Raw genomic sequence first — 23,494 nt, 5'->3', positions numbered from 1 at the left:
AGCCAACAAGAGTATGCTGCTATTTTTTACTCTGCATTAACACTGTGCTTACAGTTAAATCCTACAGTAATGAACAAACAAAAAAATGGGAGCAAGCCAGGCACGTAACCAAAATCTTGATTCGGCGGCACCCATGACAAAATGCTGTATGAGGGGGATGGGGGAGAAGAGGCCCCAGCAAAATGGAAGACTTTGGGGAGGGAGAGGGGGGGAAGCGGAGAGGGGATGGGCTTTCGTTATCTTTTGAGTAGGACAGGCGCTGGCAATGCCTCTGTGCCACTGGGAAAGCTAAAGTTCATATCCTTCAAATTAATTGGATCCAAAAATCTATAATATGTATTAGTGGCCGAGAAATTGCCCTGGAGGAATGCAGGCAGAGGATAACAAAATTGAATGCACACACGACAGAACAATAATACAGAAAAACAAGACAGAAAGAATAATCCACTACCGATGGAGTTGGCATGCAGTTGCTTTCATTTTGTGCGTTGTGACGTCGTTGGGCTCCCTGAAGCAATTAGCTAGACATGTCAGTTTGTACTGGGCAAAAGACGATGAAGGAGCATTTTTTTTGTCGCTATTTATGACCTTCCATTTCAGCTTCTTCAGATAAAAAGAATCCTTAGAATCCCTGTATTGGTGGTTTGGGCAACCTAGGCAATAAGGAGAGAATTATGTTACTAGTGCATTATGTTTTAATTGAACAAGGCAGAACCAGCTTGTGCTGCAGTGGCGTCACATAATGCCAAATGCACGTGACTTGCGACGCATTGGCGATGCCTCATGAAGCAACTACGATGGGTCAGACCCGCTATGTCTTTTTTAAAGCAAAATGAATATTATAATCAGGGAGCTGCTCCAGTTATTTATTAAGGTACTTTTTATTTAATATTGCAGATAAACAAGGAACATCTGAAAGCAACGAAAACATCAAATCATCAACACACCCGCCATGAAGCGGTGGAACAGGGGGTGCACCACAGTAGCTCTCAGCAGTAAAGGTGCACTTGAGCAGTTGTCACAGCTGTGCAGTGGCTGCGATTACACCTGTGTGATCGCAGGAAACTTTGCTTAGAACCAAGCTCCTTAATTTTGTGCAACAGGTGGTTATGGGACTAATGCAACAAATGCTCGCCAATCTGTGCCTTTGACTCGCCGGGCGCTGTAAGTAGGCATGCTCGGAACATTAGCATGGTCTTGGTCGTCTTCTGCTGCCCCTGATATCGGCTAGAGCCAAGAGTCTTCGCTAGTGCGCTTTAGACGCTTACAAGAAGTATGCTTGTACAGCACTGCATCCAGCTCCACACTCCTTTTAGTGCCCGAAGCTCCAACTTCGATGGACCTTGCAAATCATGTAGGCAAGCGCCGTGGAAGGCGAGCCCTCCACGGCGCCAAGGGCATAAAAACTGTAGAGAATTTCTACTAACCTTATACTGGAACGGTGCTACTATTTTTCAGACATCTTGGCAGTAGCGGCTACGATGATCGTGGTTTACAATGTCAAGGAAATCATGGCACTGTCACATCTGTTTGTTGGAGAGGAGGTAAGCTCTCAACTATCCTTTCTAGCATAGGTTGCAAAATGTAACCTAGCGCTTTTATGAACTCCCTTGCGCACAATCTTTCTAAGCAAATGTTTAGGCAACATTGGGGCACATATGGGTGATTCCACGTCAGTTCATGCAATGATGGTCCGGGTCATAATTTTGATATTTTTGTTAAAAATATATATGAAAGCCATGTTCTTGGGAGGAACATTAAGCTATATATGAATGCCGTAACAAATTTTTTCGCTGAGATATAAAATAGAGGAGCTCGTGGTGTGGAAATCGAGAAGATTTCACTATGCTACTTTGCGCAGTCGTCATTTTCCCATCAAAGCTTTCACGTCACCATAACTTTTTTAATGCATTTTACAAAAGATATACAACACATACACAAAAAAGTAAAAATATGAATAAATTATTTCTATGCAAACAAAACTATCAAACATGGCATAAAAACGTGTTTCAGAGACATATTCACAATTTTCTTTGCAAATAAACCATTTGTCATAATACTTCACAAAACATATCAAAATGCGCGCCTATAAATAGTCTTTACGAATGTATAGAGATAATATGTCTACCCTTAATTGTCTTCTTGTTATTAATGCGGAAATGCAGCTGATTTCTCGAAATGTGGCAAGATTGGGCGTCAATATATCAAAAACTCCATCTTTTATTTTTTTTAAACTTTCCTTGGCACTTTGCAGTGACTTGAACTAACTTGTGATGGCAAAACATTGAGTAACATATGACCTCCAAACGGGAAAAGCTACGACACAGCTTCACTCGGAGCGAGCCGACATCTTCGTCATAGCGGCTTTGCCGCACAGCGCCAAATATTTTCAGCGTTAGTTATCGCATGCATTTTATATTTTTCAAATTCTTTTTTTCAGAAGGGGTTAGTATAACTGACACGAAAATGTACTTTAGGCTGGAATACCATTACTTAGTTTACAATTCATAAAAACAAAATGGCCCCACTCTGCAAATTCGCTAACTATGCATACCTAAGCTTAAAACTCTCAGTTGCGCAAGTGGCCATGTATACATCCGGCCTCTCGGCATATGATGACTTCCACAGATGAGATGCCTGGATTCCTCTCACAGGTTTTACGGTGGCCCACTCTACTTGCTTCACCACACGAAATTCTCGAACCCGTTCCGCAGACAGGTGGAACATTCAGACATTTGTTACTTTTTCACGCAGCACTTCCACAAAGTCTTTAGCGGTGACAATCGTTGAGTTGAGCGAAGATCTCAAGTTGGTGAGCGTTGCGTGGTGTTTAAGAACACCACCTACTCCATCACAAGCGCTTTTTCCATGTCCAGTGGCTGAAAGGATCCATCTTGCCAAAGAGTACGGCTTCCGAGATAATTCGTGCAATTGGAAGCGATTCTTGAAATGCGCCGCCGCTCCGTCTGATACAAAAATTATTTCAGAAAAGAGCGGGTAATGTTCATCAACATACTCTTCTATGGCTTTTGTGGCTAGAAGAGCGTGAGCTGTGTCATGTATCGTGTCATCGCTGACAACGGCAAAGCTTCCCGTGCCTTGCGTGGACGTAACCACACATGTGAGGAGAGACACTTGAGTTTTTTTCCAATGAAAACTCTGCACTTCGGTTGGGAAGATGACTGTCAAATTTTCCGCAAAATCGAAGTGGAACATCACTGCCTTGGGTGGTAAGGCGGTTCTTGTGTCACGTATCAGGCTTCGTTGAAGGTCACGGATGTAAGAATGCCTCATATACTTTTCGCTCCATGACTCCAGTTCCTTTAGGAAAGCAGAAGTGTCCATAACCTTTTTGACGAGTTCGCCGGCGTCCCATAACGCGTAACAGATCTCTTCGTCTTCATCGAGATGGAGCGACTGCAGCGAGATGCTCTGCATTTTTGGGCACTTTTCGCAACGGCGCAGGAAGCAATCGTTTTGTGGAGGGCTGCAAAGGTGGATGCGCTTGAAGTCGTCTTCAGTAAATGTCTCCTGTGAGGCATTTGTTATTGCCGTTAAAAGCAACTGAAAATTGACGCAACATATGCAAGCGCACACCTCATGCTCTGGACTCTTTTTTACCCATTTTGGTCGTAGGGAATAGGACTTAGAGATGCCTAGTTCTCGATGGGGATGGTCCTTCCCAAACAGCTGGTAAGTTTCCTTAACAGAGCGGGTCATAAACCTTTTTACGACTTTGGTCTTGTTGTCGTTGATCATGGCTTTGACGACGTCCTTTTTGTTGGGGCTTTGAATAGAGCATGCGAGGTCGTCGCCTGTGTAGTACTCAAGTGCAACTCTCACGTCTTCGGCATTCGCCTTTTTCCCCATGTAGGGATCAGGCGTTGCCCATACACCACCTTTACGCTTCAGTTTTTACGTTTGATCAATCATGTAGGCAGTCGCTTCTGGCACCAGACGCAATATTTCTTTTTTCGAGATGCTTGGTGGCAGAAGCGTGTACAATAGCTTGCGTTCCTGGTGGGAACTGCATGCCTTCAGCGCTTCGCGGAATGCGTCAAACCACTCCGCGCAGTGCTCACAACTGTCTTCGCCGGTTTTCATGCCATAAACGCCTGACAGCTTTCTTCTAATGGAAGAACTCACTTGAGCTTGTTTTTTCTTCATATACGTTTCGCGTTTTTTTTTTTTAATGGTTTTACGTGGTTTCAATGGAGTTACCGACGGACTAGCAACACACAATTCTTGACTCACTTCAGCCAGAACTTCATCAGAGTCCCGGAAAGAAGAGTCTGATGTACTCACGTTGTGAGGAGAAGCAATCTCATTCTGGAGGTATTTGTAGCAATGTTGGCATAAAAGGTCAGATTCGTTCACTGTCCGTGGAGCCAGTAGCTTTTCCAACCGCACTTTGTTGAGTCTCCCTATTGATACGAGGTGCTTATCGCTATACACTTTCTTCTTGTGTCTCCGTAGATAGTCCACACAGAACAATCGCACGGTGCTGAATCGTTGGGCCATGGCTGTTCGATTTGACAGTAGACTCTTACTCGCTTCGTAAATGACAGAACTTCAAACTTCCTCGCAAACGCCTATTTGAGGGGTTCTGAATTCCTCTCTACAGGCTCCCAATATCCGGTCAGAGTTCGGAAAGAAAATGTCCTTGTGGTTATCAACTTCTGTCTTCCATTGTAGATATAATCGGTGCGTCGCGCATGGTTAAGCTGGTGTTGTTTGTTTGTAGTACCACTTATTGAGCACCAAAAACACCGAGTCTCCTGTAAGCATAGCGATAGTCAGCCGTCTTTTTTTCTTTTTCTTTTCTAAAAGTTTTTTATATTGTAATGTTTTCGGGGTTTTCGGTGTTGGAGTGTAGTGTAGTGTAGTGTAGTGTAGTGTAGTGTAGTGTGTGTGTGTGCGTGTGTGCGTGTGTGTGTGTGTGTGCCTGTGTGTGTGTGTGTTTGTGTGTGTGTGTGTGTGTGTGTGTGTGTGTTGGGGAAGGGGGTTGCTGTCCTTAACCTTGGAGTGATTTAGTTTGTCTGGTTAGGTTCGGTCAAGTCTTTGCGGTCGCATGTCTTGATCTTCCCTATTTTATTTCTTTCCGCGTGGACATGCATTTATTGTCGTTCTTGTTGTGAATAAGTTCAGCTGCGTTTGAGAGTTCGTTTCGCACTGTCCGTTATTTTTGTTTTTCCTCGTCTCTGGGTTTAGATTGAAATGTTTCCTGACCAACTGACATGCATATTTTTCCTTACAACTACTCTCGCCTTATTTTGCCGTAACTGACTCTTCACAGCTTTGGGTTTGAAGGCAATGTGATGTGCTTACGATTACTAACTACCGCAAGCAGTGACGTTGGCAGGCGTTTCTTGCTCATGTTAAGGGGCGGGAAGAAGAGGGCAGGGCGGGGGAAGGGGGGGGGGGGGGTATAGTCACACAACGATAAAGCAATGCTCGGAACAGCACGACTTTCCGCTCTCTACGACAGAGTCCCGCTTTCCAGCTTTTGACGCTTCCATCAAGGGGACGTTATGCGGCAAAGCCGCTATAACGAGACGTCGGCTCGTTCCGAGTGAAGGTTTGTCGCAGCTTTTCCCGTTCGGAGGTCATATGTTACTCAATGTTTTGCCATCACAGGTTAGTTCATGTCACTGCAAACTGCCAAGGGGAGTTTTAAAAAAATAAAAGATGGAGTTTTTTTAAATATCGACGCCCAATCTTGACACATTTTGTGAAATCAGCCGCATTTCCGCGTTAATAACAAGAAGACAATTAAGGATGGGCCCATATTATCTTTATACATTCGTAAGGATAATTCAAAGGCGCGCATTTTGATATGTTTCGTGAAGTATTATAGAGGATAGTTTATTTGCAAAAAAAATTGTGAATATGTCTCTAAAACGTGTTTTTTTGCCATGTTTGACTTTTTTGTTTGCATAGAAATATGTTATTGATATTTTTACTTTTTTGGGTATGTGTTGTATATCTCTTGTGAAATTTATTAAAAAAGTTATGGTAACGTGAAAGCTTCGATGAGAAAATGACGACTGTGCAAAGTAGCATAGTGAAATATTCTCAATTTCCACGCCTCGAGCTTCTCTATTTTATATCTCAGCGAAAAAAAAACGTTACGGCGTTCATATATAGCGGAATGTTCCTCCCAAGAACATGGCTTTCATATATATTTTTAACAAAAATATCAAAATTATGACCCGGACCACCATTGCATGAACTGACGTGGAATCACCCATATGCAATTGTGAATGTATCCATCTTATTAAAGTTTTCCATTTTCTTTTTTTTAATGGCAGCCAAGCATGCAGTACATTACAAACTAGCACCTTTCTTGCACAACAGATAGAGCCATGTTCCATGCTTGTACCTAGTTTAGCCTTCATCTAGATCAGAGTTTAGCAAAGTTATGCAGTTGGAGGTGATGTTTAGAAGTCGCATGGTCTCAGGGGAGCCAATATGATGCTGATGGCACTGCTTCACATGTTTGACTACAACTTCGACAAACAAGCTTTCTAATCACTGCACGGCACACTCTTCTAGAAAGGTACAAAAGATCCAGTGGCTGTCTTTCCTGACACACTGATGGTTGGAAATATCATGGCCAAAAGTAGTTTCCACAAGATTTCTAACCATCTAAAGCAAAATATTTTGGCCAAAATGTACATGGGAGGTGAAGTAATTGCAGATCAGGAGATCATACAAGGAGAATGTGGGCTCCTGTTGACTGATTCTGGCTTTTTTGCAATGAGCAAGCCAAAGCAACGTTTACGTCTCTATGTGGAACCAGACTTCTGGCTAGCATTGCCGAAATTTTACTAATCGCAGAGATAATGCAGGTGTCCCTGTTGCACTGACGATCTTGCATATTTTTCAGTGTTGGGAAAGCATGATTTACTGCCACTTGTCTAAGTTGCGTTCTGCACAAGTGTAATCAAGCCTGCAGGGGGTGGGGGTATTACATATTTAACATAGATCAAGTGACTATAGCTTATAACAGTGGACTAGCTCGCTGGTAGATAGTAATATATTAACTGTGATGATTTAGAGAAGACTATCACGCATGGTGCCTGCCTTACATTGCATTGATTTTGTTTGCTAACACAGGAGCAAGACATCCCGGCAATGCCGTGCGTCGTGTACTCTGGCAATGACGCCGAGGGGGCTGACTTTTTGTACCTCGCTCTCGATAAGCAGCCGTTTTTGTCCGTGAAGAATGCAGAGGACGACATCACTGCCATCATGGTGGCTTACTGGCTTTTTAATATAAGTACTTGAAAAAGGCAGGAAACACAGTTGCTCTTCTATAGAACGGTTGTTTGTCGGGCTCAGTAGCACTACTCCGAGGCCAGTTGTGATGAAATTCCTGAACAAGGTTGCAAGAGCGTAAAATCAATGAGGCCGTCAAACAACCGTTCTAATACCAAAGGGATGCTGAACCGAGATTTGGATGGCACGAAACCAGGCAGGAGCACTAGGTGGGATGCTGCAAACCTTAGAACATAACTCATATGACGGTATCTCTAATGGATGGCAGTACTTTTTGGAAAATATGAGCATGATTGAACAAAGCTTGCGACATCTGTATTCTCCTCTTCTCTTTTTCGAAAATATGCCCATCCAGTTGAGATACTGCTGCATGAGTGGTGTTTTGTGGTCTGTAGCATCCCACTGTGTGCTTCTGGTGCCTTGTTTTGTGAAGTCAAATTTCAGTACCAGCACCCAGTTAACTTTTAACTTTCTAACTCTAAACTAAAATAAATGTACCATACTTTCCAGACTATAGTGCACAAACTATGCATGTCTAAAAGTTGATATTTTACATCGTACAGTCTATCTACAGGTGTGGACTCTACAATTTTTGTTTCAAGATTGTTCATTATTACAAAACTGGTTAGGCCAGATTGCTGTGTTTTAGATATTTTACGCTGGGATAAAGTAATCAAGACAACCTCCTACTGTCAGTCTGTTTCCCAGGCTTTCGATACCTCGCATCTGACATGTTTGCTTGGGAGCCTGCAAGCAACCAACTCAGGTCAAGCTTAATCTTGAGGAGCTCTGCGATTGGCTGACGAGCGGATCACAGAAAGCCCCCTGGCATCCATCCGCAGATATTCCTTTTGTGGAGTTCTCCAGCCTGAAGTTTTCCCCGAGGATTACACACCGAGTGCAGACTATCTAAGAAAATACTTTTTCTTTTTAGCCGAAATTTACCCTAGCGCATTATACAATGGATTGTGTACTATGTCTGGAAAATATGGTACATTTATTTTAGTTTAGAGTTAGAAAGTTAAAAGTTAAATTACCTTTTCTGCCATGCACATCTTGCCTTCATTATCGGACAGTGCATCTAGGCTCAGCTGCTTCAAGTAGCATGTGTGCCGATGCATTGCACACATATCAAATAATGAATCCAGTTTCTGTAACGAGGTCCTATGCTGGCACTGTACTTTTGCATCTCCTTATTTCATCACTTATCTGGTCTGCATACTTCGTGGTTTTCTGGTTGCCATACCTGGTATACTGAACCCAGTTTGACAGGTGCTGAGATACAGGGTGATTCATTCTCATTGGAACAGATTCTTGTAAAATAAAACTTCAGTTTTATGCAAATTATCTTTTTACAGTTGAGTTATAGTGGTCCTGGCAGACACTTTATAGAGGCAAGATGACAGCTAAAAGTGGACTTATTGCATAAAATCCATGGATTAGCTTTTTAGTGACTGGTTTGATGACATCAGCACATATTGTGAAAATGGGGCAGTCACCTTAGACCAGCTTATTTTTCGTGAGATGAGCACTAACCTTAGAAAAACGATTGAGAAAGATTCTTGCACACAAAACGGGTTGTGAGATACAGTACTTTCTGGACCGCTACATTACCGCTGCCTTTGGTGAAATTATATTTTCTCTTTTTTTTTTGGCCTGTGTGCTCATTTCAGGATTTATAAAAAATTGACTGGTTTAAGGAGGTGATTGTCTTCAAGTTCGAAACAGCTGTCGAACCAGTAATTGAAAAAGTTAATCAACTAATTTTAGATAATAGTCCACTTTTAGTGCCAGCCTGCCTGTACAAAGTGTCGGCTTGGCTAAGTGCTCATCTGTAACGGGATCATCTGTGTAAATAAGATAAGTTTTGTTTTACAAAAGTCTATTTCGATTAGAATGAATCATCCTCAAGCACCCATTAAAATCAGCATCAGCACCCTTGGATTGGGGTGCATTGCACCTAGCACCCTATACACCAACTCAACTCTCCTACGTCACGCCGCGGTGGTGGCGCGCCGGACGCACTTCCGGTCTGGAGCGGTGGGCAGAAGTCGCCTTGCCAGACATGCATTCCTGTGTTCCTTTGGAATAAACGAGACAAAAAAGCTGCCTTCTCGTCAAAATGCTGCGATGGGGGCTTTACCAAGACAGTCTGGAAAGGTTTGAAGATCAGTTTTCATGTGTTTTTGCACCCTCCGTTCGTCCGAGAACGTGGATAGTAGCCGTGAAAAAGGCAAACCAGACGCTGTCGAACTACGATTGCGTGTGCGGGCCACAATTTGTGGTCGCCAGATGTATTTGCTTTGTTCTAACATGAACGAGAGAAAACCCTCAAGTTGTCCGGACCACCCACGGGTTCAGTGCGTCTTCAAATTCACACGGCCGCCTGATCGTTCGAACTTTCGTCTGCTCTTTCAAAGTTGTCTGCTTTTTGTCGTCTGCTCGTTCAAACAAAAGCGGCCCGTAGACCAAACTTTGACCCGGTGATTGCAATAAGAATTAATTGCAGGCCTCAAAAGGCTTAAGTAGGCTCGGTGTAAACAGTAGATACAAGATGTTAATTATTGGTACCGGTGGCCATCACCTATTTGTTACGCTTGGTCTGTTCCCGCTTCCGATTTTCAGTATCGACGTCGATCATCGCCGCTACCATTTACACTTTTGCAGCACGAGCGACGTCGCGACCGAAAATAGCTACAAGAATCTCTTCATGGTTTTGGCGTCCATTTCTACAGCGTTCATGCGAATGAATCGCCGCACGTCAAATTATTTACGGAAAGTTTAGCGGCGTAACGAGCCTTGATAATTTCGCTCAGGCGATTCAAGTGGTAAGACATTGCGATGAGAACGCAGAATCGACAACTCCAACGCGAAAAAGAGTATGCAGACTCACACAGACGCCTACAACGTGACATTCGAATGGTTTGTTGACGCGGGACGCGGTGCTTCTTGCCCGTACTCCATTGCGCGTGCGTTCGAACTGTCGTCTGCTCTTTCAAACTTGGCTGCTTTTTGTCGTCAGCTCGTTCAAACGACAGCGGCCCGTAAACCAAACGTTGACCCGGTATTTGCGATAAGAACTAAGTGCAGGCCTCAAAACACATTTGAAGGTTGGTTGGGGTAAGTCGGCTAAGTGTAAACAGATACAAGAAGTTGTAGATCATTGTTACCAGTGGCCATCACCGACTCGTAATGCCCGATTCTACTTGCGGTTTTCAGTATCGATGTCCACCATCTCAGCTACGGTCCACGCTTTTGCAGTCCGAGCGACGTCGCGACTGAAAATAGCGAGCAGAATCTCATCGTGGGAGTCAGGCTTTAGCGCCCATTCTGCGGCGTCCACGTGAAATGAATCGCCGCACGTCACATTATTCACGCAAAGTTTTGCCTCGAAAGTTTTGCTGAAGCTGCTCAAGTAGTCAGACATTGTTAGGAGGACGTAGAATCAACAATTCCAACGCGAAAAAGAGCACGGGGACTCCCACCGACGCCGACAACAACGCAATTCAATGGTTTGTTTATGGGCGACGGCGGGCTTCTTGCCCACCATCCACCGCGCATGCGCGGCGCCGGTGGCGTCCGCTAGGGGCGCTCCGGTTTGTTTGTAAACATGAGTTGGTGTATACACTTCACACCCCTATAGGGTGCTTTGGTACAGGGGTGCTCGTTTGCACCCTCAAAGGGTGCTCGTCCTGGGACAAGTGCTTTACACCCCTAAGGGGTGTAAAAAAGTTTAGTGTGTGGGTAACAGAGGTAAAGCAAAAAAATGGAATTGGTCACTGTGGAAGTTAAACAGTAGTCTGGTGAAGGACGAAATGTTTAGAGCTGCCGTCAAAGAGTCTTTAGGACGTTACACGAAAGTGAACAAGCAAGGTGGGGGGGTAAGGTGGGAACTTTTGAAAGAAGAGGTAAAAATGAACGCGATAGAAAGAAGTACTATATTAAACCATCAGAAAACGAGGAAAGAGAACGAGCTGAGGCGCCAATTGAACGTCATTCTAATCGAAGAAAGCTTAAAACCCGGCGAGTTTCAACAGAAAATAAGGAACATAAAGAATCAATTGGAAGTGATCGATGCTGAAAGATACAGGGGGGCCGTTGTGAGGGCGCAATCCGAAAAGCTTTGGTTGAGCGAAATGCCTAATAAGCGTGCGCTGGGCGATGAAAAAAGATACGCGCAGCCAAATGAGATAAAAGAAATTTGCTGCCATAACACAGTCACACGTGATAAGAAAGCAATCGAGCGGGCATTTGTCGAGCATTATCGCCATCTTCTCGGGCAGAGGACACAACAAGGGGAGGGTTTTGATTCGGAATTTTTATCTTTGATGCCCCAACTCGACGAACAAATCCGTGATAGTTTAGAGACGCCGATTAGTGTTCACGGAATTCAGATAGCCATCGACGACCTCAGCACTGGAAAAACACCCGGACCAGATGGTCTTGGCGCCGAATTTTATAAGGAGTTTAAAACTGAGGCCGCGTATGTTCTCCATAAAGTGCTAATCGAGGCGTACGAAAACAATAGATTGCCACCGTCATTTTTAAAAACATATACGGTACTTATTCCAAAGTCAGACGATCCAGTTAAGCTTTTGTCCGTTGCTTCTTACAGACCGATAAGTTTAGCAAATGTAGATTATAAAATCTATATGAAAGTTTTAACCACACGATTACAGAGTGTTATCCAATGTCTTGTAGGGTCGTATCAGACTTGCGGCATAAAGGGCCGAACTATTGGCACTAACGTACATGTTGCAAGAAGCATTTTGGAATGTTGTGACGCTCTCGACGGCCGAGTTGCTATGTTGCAGCTCGACCTAGAGAAAGTTTTTGATCGTGTGTCACATCAGGTGCTTTTTAGTATTTTGGAATATGTAAACGTCGGCTCTGTAATAATTAACGGTGTAAAAATGTCGTACCATGGTTGCTCTACATGTTTAGTAGTGAACAAAAGTGTAAGCGAAAAAATCGAAGTTCGGTCCTCTGTGCGACAAGGTTGCCCTTTGTCGCCCCTACTCTTTGCCATTTACTTAGAACCTTTTTGCTTAAGACTCATCAGTAATCATAATATTCGGGGTTTTAAACTACACTCTAGCGAGGTGAAAGTCCTTTCATACGCGGATGATATTGCCGTTTTTTGTGTTGACCAAGACAGTTTGCGCGAAGTAGTCAGCACTGCTTCTTCTTATTGTGCGAAATCAGGTAGCTTATTTAACTGGGGGAAATGCACAGGGTTCTGGCACGGGAACTGGGACACAACACCTAAGGTTTTTGGAAATGTTCAGTGGACAACCTTGCCTGCGAGGTATCTCGGCGTGCCGCTAGAGCATTACCGAGATACTGAACCACATTGGAACGACGAGAAAGAGAGGGTGAGAACAAAAACGGAGAATTGGAAGGGCCGGGATTTGTCCATGTTTGCGCGTGCCACTGTTTGTAACCTTTTTCTGACGGCAAAAATATGGTATGTGTGGCAGTTTTTGTCCATGTCGCGCATCAACGTGCAGAGGCTGCACAGAGTGTTCGCAGTCTTCGTCTGGGGTTCAACCTGGGAGCGCTCAGCTCGTACGAACCTGTTTCGATCAGTTCGATGTGGTGGGCTAGGCTTGTCTCACTTGTTTATTCGGCAAATTGTATCGAGGTTTATGTTTCTGCGCGATCAGGAAGATATTTTCTCACGCACTGTTATTCAGACGCGATTAAGAAACTTGTTGCCTGAGTTTGTAGTGTCGGCAAGCAACGTCATGTGATTTAGTGTCCGGGGTTATTTGCGTGAAGTGGCACTGTCATTCCAGATGTTAAAAGTGCGTTTTTCTTTAGAGTATTTGGGTTCGGTTTCACGGAAAAAACTGTATAAGGACTTAGTGGATGTTTTATTGCCAATCCCCCTGTATAGGTCTTTATATCCCAATAGCCCAGGTTTAGACATTTTGAAAAGAGTTAAAAGAATGCCGGTAAAACCCACCGTTGAATCGTTTTTCTTTAGATTACACTGCGGCGTCCTGCCAGTTAAGACATGGCTGGAGGAAAAGGGCGTATATGTACCGTGGTCCACCAATTCTCTCTTGTGTAAAAAGCCTGAGACCATAGAACATGTATTCATTGAATGTTGGGATGCCATCTTCCACTGGGACATCCTCCAGCGCACTCTTAAGGAAGAGCTACCCATAACAGCGCAGGGAATTCGCTTCCTGCCAGTTGACAATAACGGCGGGGTTCCCTACGACATGTTTATGGCACTCAGCCTTCACAGTATATGGAAGACGAGGATGTGGGTGCGCCATGCGGACGTGAACGTTCGCACGGTACGAGAAAACTTTGTTGAAAGTGTGGCCTACATTCGCGAGGTGTATCGGGCGCTACCTGAACCCCCAGACTGGTGGCACGTCCTGAATGATTTGGTTCTCCTGAAGAGATTTTAATGTAACCACGTCGACAAAGAAGTGATTGACGTGTTTTAGCGTTTTATCTGTACCAAATGCACAGGCAATAAAAAAAAAAAAAAAAAAGCCTGCTAGCTCAGTCGGTTAGAGCCTCGTGCTAATAACGCGAAGGTCACAGGTTCGATCCCTGAGCAGGCCATTCCTTTTTTTCGTGCTTCATTTCACCCCTCGAGCTGACTGGAGAAGACGCCACGAAAGCGAAACAGCCACCCGGCCTGCTAGCTCAGTCGGTTAGAGCGTCGTGCTAATAACGCGATGTCACAGGTTCGATCCCTGTGCAGGCCATTCCTTTTTTTCGTGCTTCATTTCACTCCTCGAGCTGACTGGAGAAGACGCCACGAAAGCGAAACAGCCACCCGGCCTGCTAGCTCAGTCGGTTAGAGCGTCGTGCTAATAACGCGAAGGTCACAGGTTCGATCCCTGTGCAGGCCATTCCTTTTTTTCGTGCTTCATTTCACTCCTCGAGCTGACTGGAGAAGACGCCACGAAAGCGAAACAGCCACCCGGCCTGCTAGCTCAGTCGGTTAGAGCGTCGTGCTAATAACGCGAAGGTCACAGGTTCGATCCCTGTGCAGGCCATTCCTTTTTTTTTTTTTTTTTTTGTGCTTCCTTTCAGTCCTCGAGCTGACTGGAGAAGACGCCACGAAAGCGGAACAGCCACCCGGCCTGCTAGCTCAGTCGTTTCTGTTTCCGGCAGCCGATTGGAGCGGACGCAGGATGGCTGGCTCCCACGGAGCTGCGATAACGGCCGCCGCCGGCCGCGGTGACTCGGATTCTTTTGCTCCGAAGGAATATCGTATTTCTTTGCCGCCCTTGCCATCAGGTGCCTGAAGACCGTACCGCATTGAGGATTTTCGGCGGCCGCTGGAAGAACTGGGTGTCATCAGGGAAGTGGCTGGCATCGGGGTATACCAAATGTCCCACGTCTGGCTGATCAAGCTTCATACCGACGTGGCCAAGCTCAAGTTGGTCGAAGCGGGGCGGCTCGAAGTCAAAGGCCGCACATGCCTCGTCGTCGACCCAACGAGGCAGGAAGTTCGAGTGAAACTTCACTGGGTGTCGCTCGACGTCTCAAACGAGGACATCCGAAAGGCCTTCGCGCATTACGGCATGGTAAAGGACGTTTCCTTTGGCCGGTGGAAGGTGGCTGGCTTCGAGGGGGCCGAGTCCACTACCCGGATTGTATACGCATCGTACTCAGGGAGGGAGTACGATGCACTGTTTTTTTTTTATAGTCGTAGTGCCTGGACGAGCTCCGATTCGCCTCCGGTGCCGCAAGACTGGGCATATCCGGCGGGACTGCCGGGCCCCAAGGTGTTCTGAATGCCGCGCCTACGGGTACGAGCAGCAGGACTGTGTGCGCTCGTACGCACGAGCTGCGGTACGTGGTGCGGGTGATGACCAGAATGACCTCCTCATGGACGAGGAGGAGGCGGAGAAAGCGGCGGCTCCCACTGCGACTTCTACCGATCAGCCCACCCCGGTTGACAAGGGCGGCCGGCCAGACACCGGCCCGAAGGAGAAGAGCGTCGTGGGAGCGATGCAGCTGGAGACTGCAGCCTCTGCTCCAGCTGTTGAAGACTCGTCGACGCCTTCTGTGCCAGAAGGCGATGCAAGGGACGTTGCCGCGACGGACATCGAGCCCGCCGTCTCTGAAATGGACCTTGACAAGACTGCCGTGAAGCGTCGCCATGAAGGCGGTTCTGAGTTATCTCAGGAACGGCGGCTACGACAGCTCGAACGGAAGTGGAAGGTGGTGGCGGGGTGGAAGGGCGTCGACAGTCCGCAGCGGTCTTCGCCACCGCATTTCCGCGAGAAACTGTCCCAATAGGCCACCACTGTGAAAGAGGACTGCCGTGTATGAAGACGCGCCAAGAAGGTAAGCTCCGTACGCTGTGCCTGGTCCCACTTCACGATAAACACGCTCGAAAAGCCTGTACGTATAGCGACCTTGAATGTACGGGGGCTCGCTGAGAGAAGAAAGCAAAGGCAGTTGTATCGTCTAGTCGTAGAGCAGGACCTTGACATAGTCGCTTTGCAAGAAACGAAGGTCGAAAGGGAGGACCAGACAGAGCGTATGGTGTGGCCTTTTACTGCTAACTATAGCGTGTGCGTCAGTCATGCAGTAGGAGCATCGGCAGGGTGTCTGTTGTTAGTTCGCGCGAGCCTGGGAGCGGATGTGCAAAAGGTTATGACCTCAGAATCGGGTCGACTGATAGTCTGTGATATGGCCTTTTTGTCGCACGAGTGGCGAGTTATTTGCATTTAGGCGCATAACATAGCCGAAGAACGAAAAACGTTTCTTGAAGATGTTCGGTCTTTCTTTGCGACGGAGCGTATAGTCATCTTTGTAGGCGACTTTAACTGTGTGCTTTCGGCACGAGATAAAACGAGTACACTTCCGTTTAGGGACGCGAGTACTGTTGTTTTAAATGAAATTGTAAATTTCTGTGGGTTAGAAGATGTTGGGGACAGTTTGGGGGACACTAGAAATGTACCTTGTACTCATTTTCAAGGGTCAAGTCATGCCCGTTTGGATGGAGCATATATTTCCTTAGAGATTCTTCCTCAGTGCAGCGAATATCGTGTGATGCCTGTGACATTTAGTGATCACTGTTTAGTTTTGTTTACACTTGCAAGCGCCAAGGCAAAATGAAAATAATTTTGTTGGGAGCTTTGAAAATTAAATAGTAAACTTATGAGTGACGATGATTTCATGGCCGCTGTCAAGGATAGCTTAAGAGGAATCTTCAAAGGGGAAGTGAATGACTACGCTTTAAAATGGGAACAGTTTAAGCAAGAAATTAAAATGAAAGCAATGGAAAAAGCGAGCGCGATAAAGTATAGAGAAAGAAAAAAAGGAATCGCTTCTGCGCAGTAATCTGGAGTTACTTATCGGCGAAGAGAGTCGTTCGCCTGGTGTTTATAAAGATGACATAAGCACTTTGAAATCCAAGTTGGAAGTTCTTGATAAGGAGCGGTACCACGGAGCACTGGTTAGAGCGCGGGCAGGAAAGTTGTTCTGTGGGGAAGCGCCGACAAAAAGAGCTCTCGGGGCTGAGAAAAGGTACGCTAGGCGCAACGAGATTGTCGAAATCGAATATCGCGGGGCTGTTACAAGAGATAGCGCAGAAATAGAGAAGGCTTTTTGTGAATTCTACAAAAATCTGTTTTCTCACCGAACCGTTGATTTACCGAACTTTAAAAGCGAGTTTTTGTGCCCATTACCGCGGTTAAGTAGTGAAACAACTTCCTTTTTAGAAGCTGAGATTACCGTAAATGAAGTCGAAAATGCTATTGGGCATTTGAATCCTGGAAAGTCGCCCGGCCCCGACGGCCTAAGCGCGGCCTTTTACAAGGCTATTAAGCATGAGGTTAGTTCAGTATTGTGTAGGGTTTACGCTGAAGCATATGAGCGTAAATTACTACCGCCGTCTTTTGGGCGTTCCCATACAATACTCATTCCCAAAAGTGAGGACAAGATAAAACTTAGGCAGGTGTCGGCGTGCCGTCCAATCAGTCTAACAAACGTTGATTATAAAATATTTATGAAAATTTTAGCAAAACGGTTGCAATCAGTGATCGTCAAACGTGAAAACAGCGCAAAAAAATTGAACAAAGGACAAGTGAAAGGAGTGCACGGACAAAGAGCTGCACTCCTTTCACTTGTCCTTTGTTCAATTTTTTGCGCTGTTTTCACGTTTGACGATGTTAAACCAACTAGCCCAACTTACCGCCTTGTTCAATCAGTGATAACAGACATATTTGGGCCTCACCAAACGTGCGGAATTAGAGGACGAACCATAGTAACAAACATTCACGTCGCCAGAAGTGTCCTTGAGTGTTGTGACTGTATGCAACGCATGGTTGCTATGCTCCAGATTGATCTGGAAAAAGCGTTTGACCAGGGGTCACACGAACTTTTGTTCAACGTGCTAGAACACGTAAATGTCGGCACAGTTCTGCTCGAAGGTGTACGTATGGCGTACAAATAGTGCCCCACGAGTCTCATTATCAACAAAGTTGTCAGTGAACGCATTGAAGTGTCCCGTTATCTCCGTCAAGGTTGTCCCTTATCATCCCTTCTGTTTTGTATCTACAGAGAGTCGTTTTGTTTAAGTATTATTAGAAGTGAAAGTATTAGGGGGTTTAAACTACAATCGTGCGAGGTAAAATTGTTATCTTACGCCGATGATATCGCACTATTTTGTGTCGATAGAGGTGGCATAAGCGAGGCAGTAAAGCTGGTGAAAAAGTTTTGCAGATTTAGCGGTAGTGCCGTAAATTGGCACAAATATTTAGGTTTTTGGCATAGGCCTCCTGCTCTGAAGCTTTGAACAAACTGTGGCGCCCTCGTTTTGAGTAGTACAAGCTCACCTGGTTGGGACTCCCACTATCATGGCGCCTTCGCCGTGATTTTTTTCCTTCTGTGTAGTGCAGAAGTACAAAAAACACCTTTGGACGTCCGAAATCGGCTACATTCAACGCCGCTAGACAATCGAAAGTTCCGGAATCATGCCACCACCGCTAGGGTACGCGTCTCGTACCTCACAGTGGTGACGTTAGAACATCTGATGTCCCAACGTTTTCGTTTTTTTCTTCCCCTTTATGTTTCTTTGGCACGCGTGATACGGCGTTTTTTGGGTCACGCTCTTATCGTCCTAGCTTTGGCCTGTGCTTCGAGGGCGTTAGCGTTTTTCTTTTTTTTCTATTTTCCTCGTTATCGTTTTCCGCTCCAGAGCAGGCACGCTTCTATATGTGTGGCAGTTTCAGTCGCTCAAGTTTGTACTACCCAAAACAAGGCCTAACAAGTCATTTCTCGCAGCGCCTCCTGGGCAACGCAGGAGGCTTATGGAGATTGGGATGCAAAGCCTAGTATTTTCGAAAACGTGAACTGGGTAACCACACCAGTCAAATACTTAGGGATACCGTTAGAAAATTATCGCGACAGTGACCCATACTGGCGAGGGCAGGCTGTGGATCTTCGAGAAAAAACGGAAAAGTGGAAAGGGAAGGATTTGTCGATGTTTGCGCGTGGCACGGTGTGCAATTTGTTCTTTGTCTGTAAACTGTGGTATGTGCTTCAGGTCTTGCACTGCTCGCGTATCAGCGTGCAGAGATTACATCGTGTTTTTGCGGTTTTTATCTGGGGATCCACCTGGGAAAGAACAAGCCGCACAAACCTTTTCAGGCGCGTGCGCGCCGGGGGACTCTCCTTGGCGCACCTATTTTTGCGGCAGGTTGTAAACCGCTCTATTTTTCTTCGCGACGTGAATGAACCTTTTCTGTGCACATTGTGTCAGGTGCGCCTGGCCAGCGCATCACCAGAGCTTGTCGTTTCTTCTGTGAGGGCATGTGAAGGGGGAATTTATGGCTACTTCCATGGTGGTGGTGCAAGCGACTCGTTTTTTGTGTGCACGTTTTTCCTTACAATATCTGAGCGGGGTGTCTCAAAAACAATTGTACAGAGACGTTGTTGATGTTGCACTCCCGGTCCCGTTGTATAGGTCTTTGTATGTCTTTGGGAAGGGGCAGGATGTCCTTCAGCGAGTTAAGAAAATGACAGTTCTGCCGAGTGTTAAAACCTTTTTCTTCAAATTACATACTGGTGTCCTGCCGGTGAAGACATGGATGGATGATAAGGGTCTGTTTGTACCGTGGGGGGAAAATTGTTTACTGTGTCAAAAACCGGAGACTGTAGAACACGCCTTTCTAGATTGTTGGGATGGGTTGTTTTTTTTGGGACGTGCTCCAACGCACATTGAAAAAGGAGTTCCCGTTGGATCCACAGGGTATCCGGTATCTAAGCATAGAAAATGAAAATTGTGTCCCTTACGACTTGGTTATGCTTTTGGGTCTACACAGCATCTGGAAATCGCGCATGGCGGTTCGTCATGCAGAAATTGATGCTAGGCCGGTTTCTGATTACTTTTGTGTTTCTTTGCGCAACGTCATTGAGGTGTGGAAAGCGCAGGAGTGTTGCCCGGATTGGGTGCCTGTTCTAGAAGAAGCGCTTCCTTTGAAACCTTTTTAATTTTGTGTATGTAGTTTTTCTCTAACCATCGCGTCTACTTTTATCATTCTGTACCTGTTTTTGTTGATACTTATGCCTGGCAATAAAGAAAAAAAAAAAGGCCTGCTAGCTCAGTCGGTTAGAGCGTCGTGCTAATAATGCGAAGGTCACAGGTTCGATCCCTGTGCAGGCCATCCCTTTTTTGTGCTTCATTTCACTCCTCGAGCTGACTGGAGAAGACGCCACGAAAGCGGAACAGCCACCCGGCCTGCCAGCTCAGTGCATTCCACTGCCGGACGCGATAGCGGACGGACGTGATATGGATCGCTCCTTGCAAGCGGTGGCGGCCGTGCCCGGCCGCGGTGATAACAGGTCTTTTGCTGCTAAGGAATGTCGTATGCAGTTGCCGACACTGCCCACCGGTGATGCAGCAAAGCTCAGCGTCGTTTTGCACGCTGACCTCGACGGGCGCCCGTACAAGATTGAAGACTTCAAGCAGCCGTTGCAACAGGTGGGCGTTTTGTCAGACGTGGCGGGTCTGGGCGCCTACCAGATGAGCCACGGCTGGCTGCTTAAACTGAAAATTCCGGAAGCGAAAGCAAAGCTTTTGGAAGCAGGGAGTCTTCAGGTGAAAGGTTTGACGTGCCAGCTCGTCGACCCGAACCGGAGGGAGCTTCGCGTTAAAGGGCCCCTGAAAACAAAAACAAAAGTTTTTTTTAAAACAGTCTGGTTGGGACACCCGTGTCAAAAAATAAATTTTACGCGAAAAAAAAAATTTTTTAGAGCAATATTGACAGCGAGAGATTAATTTGAAAATTTGCGCGCAAATTCCAGGTCATTCAGCTCGGCTTCTCATTGGTAACCATGGTCATTCAAATCGGCTTCTCATTGGCCAATAGAATGAGTGACAGCTTAGATGTTGGTTATAAAATGTTCGTGATCTCTTGAAATCGCCTTTTGAATTACATATTTTTAGGTTTAAGAAACAATCCATCGAATGAATGTCGCAATTGTTTACAAACGTTTTACAAAATCGTAAAAAACAACAAACAAAAGCTTTGCCATTTTGTTTTCTGTCATGGTCGCCGTCTTCGCGTCTCGCGTTCTGAAGAGGGCTTGTTGCTTGTGTTAGTTAGTCAGTCATCGTAAGTACTTAGGAAGTGGCGCGGGGTGACAGGTTTCTGTTTTTCTGCTCTTCTTTGAGCGATTCGTGAGTCCCGTTTACCCCACCTTTTGTTTGTTTTCTGGCGCGCGCCTGTGCCAATTTTTGTTTAGATGTCGGTTCCCGTAAAGAGTTTAGTGAGGCACGCGGCACCGCACTCAACGTTTAATAAAAAATCAGTTACCACTGCGTGTCCTCGCGCCGGTGTGAAGGATCGTGCGGCTCGGACGAACTGGTCGAGGCACCCGCTTCGCCGCGGCAAAAGCGGGTGCCTCGCGAGCGGCTGTCTCGCGGCGATCGGAGCGGACGCCTTCCGGCTGGCGAGGCGTGTCCTCGTACGGGCGAAGGCCCAGCTGCTGGCAGCGTTGAAGCAACCGACGCTTCAGGTCGGGGTCCACCGCGACGACTATGTACTGTGGTACGACCACGGCACCACGGTGACCACGGTACGTGCACGATACGACGCGGTACGTCGTGCGACCGGCTAACACAGCGGCCAGGGGCTGTGTTCCAAATCTCCAAATGGATCCGAGTTTCTCCGGCGGATCGTATCACGTGACAGCACAGATTGAAAAACGCTGCACGCGGGTAGGTTTTAGAACGCCAAGGGTACAAAACCCTTACCCTGGGGTTAGATCGAGCAAATTTTGGAACACGGCCAGGAAGTAGCAATGGCTCTCGTGCGGGGCGCAGCCAAGCCAGGAAAGCAGCCAAGCCGATCCACTACGAAGAGGCGGGGTCTACCTCTCCTCCACGCGCCCGAAATGCCGAGAGAGAGAAAGGTGGAAAGGAGGTGACTGCCGACTAAATTGCGTCTTTCGCAGTCAATATTGCTCTAAAAATTTTTTTTTTTCGCGTAAAATTAATTTTTTGACACGCGTGTCTCGACCAGACTGTTTTTAAAAAAACTTTTTTTTTCTTTTCAGGGGCCCTTTAAGCTTCACTGGGTCTCGTTCGACGCGCCGGTGGACTCTATTCGGCGCGCCTTCGAACCATTTGGAACCGTCAAAGAAGTCGCGAGGGAAAAGTGGAAGGTAGGTGGTTTCGTCGACGTTGAGTCCACGACCCTCGTCGTGAGGATCACACTCAACGAGGGAGTCTCGCTGGAGAGCTTGCCGCACCAGCTCCGTCTCTGCGGTGGAAACGTCTTGGTCGTGGTGCCCGGGCGTGCGGCGAAATGTCTCCGGTGCCGTCGCACTGGGCATATCCGCCGCGACTGCAGGGCACCCTGGTGTGCTGAGTGCCGCGGCTTCGGACACGAGCCCAAGGACTGCGTCAAGACGTACGCCCGTGCAGCCGGCGGCCGTACCAATGCGGAGTCCACAGAGCTTCTGATGGACGAAGAAGAGGCGGAACCGGCGGCTGCACCGGCGACGCCGATAGTGCCTCAAGGGCAGCCCGACTCGGAGGAAGCCAAGGGAGGCCCTAGCGAGACGGAGACCGCCGCCTCTCAGACGGAGCCATCGCCCAAGACGACTCTCGAAGGAACCAGTGATGCTTCGGCGAGGGATGGAATGGCGACTCCGGAAGCACCACGGGATGCCGTCCAAGGAAGGGACCCCGCGGACGCCAAGGGTGGCGACGACGACCACGTTATGGTCGTCGAAACCACTACAGTGAAGCGCCGTCTGGATGATGCGCCGTCCAGGGGTGGGGAAGGACAGCTGAGACGCCTCGAGCGCGAGTGGTGCGGGAAGGTGGGACGGTTCAAGAGCCGGCCCGCGTCTTCTGTACGCCACAAGGAGTAGCCACAGTGAGTCGTCTCGGCACGTTGCTGCCTGCTTCGCACTGTGAGCACCGTGCTCCCCGCCTGGTCTTTCTCTAGCCCTTCTTCATGTTTCAAAGACCTTTGAGAGTAGGTACTTTAAACGTGCGAGGTTTAAACGCGAGGCGTAGGAAATACCAAGTGAGCCGTTTGTTTATTGAGAAAGACCTCGACGGTAATTGCCGTGCAAGAGTCAAAGATAGAGAACGAAGACCGGACGGAGAGCATGGTGCGACTCTTTGAGTCACGTTACGATGTGTGCGTCAATCACGCTGTGAGAACGTCGGGGGGATGCATTTTATTTATCAGGAAGTCTCTTGGGTCTGTGACCAGAGTTGTTAGTTGCGAGTCTGGTCGCCTGGTCCTGTGCGATTTGACCATTTCAAGTAAACTGTTTCGTATTTTGAGCGCTTACGCCCCTAATAAGGCGGAAGAAAGATTAGTATTTTTCGAAAACATTTTCGAGTTCGTCCAAACCGATAGGCTTGTCATTTTGTTAGGAGACTTTAACTGCGTTTGCGAGCCGCGTGACAGATCGAACAGCACACAGTATAGAGATACGAGTACCATTTTTCTAAGCGATATGGTCTAGAAGTGTGAATTGGAAGACCTGGGTCTGTGTGCGTCAAGTCCTACCTGCCTATTTTTTACTCACTTCCAAGGTGCTAGTCACGCACGGTTGGATAGAGGTTATGTTTCTTTGGAACTCGCCAGGTCCTGTAAAACGTATGCAGTGGACCCAGTGTCTTTCAGCGACCACTGTCTTGTTTCTTTCACATTGGGCTCTTCAAAGGAAAAAGCCAATAATTTCAGTTGGGATCTGTGGA

The 23,494-nt window shown here is 46.7% G+C and overlaps 5 non-coding genes across 5 annotated transcripts; all 5 read left to right on the top strand.

The window, feature by feature from the left end:
• Positions 1 to 13,792: 13,792 nt before the first annotated feature.
• Positions 13,793 to 13,866, top strand: Trnai-aau. Its single transcript has one exon. It is a non-coding gene; the product is annotated as a tRNA-Ile (tRNA).
• Positions 13,867 to 13,939: 73 nt separating this feature from the next.
• On the top strand, positions 13,940 to 14,012 carry Trnai-aau. The gene has a single exon. It is a non-coding gene; the product is annotated as a tRNA-Ile (tRNA).
• Positions 14,013 to 14,085: 73 nt separating this feature from the next.
• On the top strand, positions 14,086 to 14,159 carry Trnai-aau. The gene has a single exon. It is a non-coding gene; the product is annotated as a tRNA-Ile (tRNA).
• A 73-nt stretch (positions 14,160 to 14,232) lies between these two features.
• On the top strand, positions 14,233 to 14,306 carry Trnai-aau. The gene has a single exon. It is a non-coding gene; the product is annotated as a tRNA-Ile (tRNA).
• A 5,554-nt stretch (positions 14,307 to 19,860) lies between these two features.
• Positions 19,861 to 19,934, top strand: Trnai-aau. The gene has a single exon. It is a non-coding gene; the product is annotated as a tRNA-Ile (tRNA).
• The last annotated feature ends 3,560 nt before the right edge of the window (positions 19,935 to 23,494 follow it).

This window comes from Ixodes scapularis, unplaced genomic scaffold, assembly GCF_016920785.2.
Source record: "Ixodes scapularis isolate PalLabHiFi unplaced genomic scaffold, ASM1692078v2 PGA_scaffold4__175_contigs__length_147842914, whole genome shotgun sequence".
Classification (NCBI taxonomy): Eukaryota; Metazoa; Arthropoda; class Arachnida; order Ixodida; family Ixodidae; genus Ixodes; species Ixodes scapularis.
The sequence above is the reverse complement of the archived record's forward strand: the minus strand, read 5'-3'. Positions and strand labels throughout refer to the sequence as shown.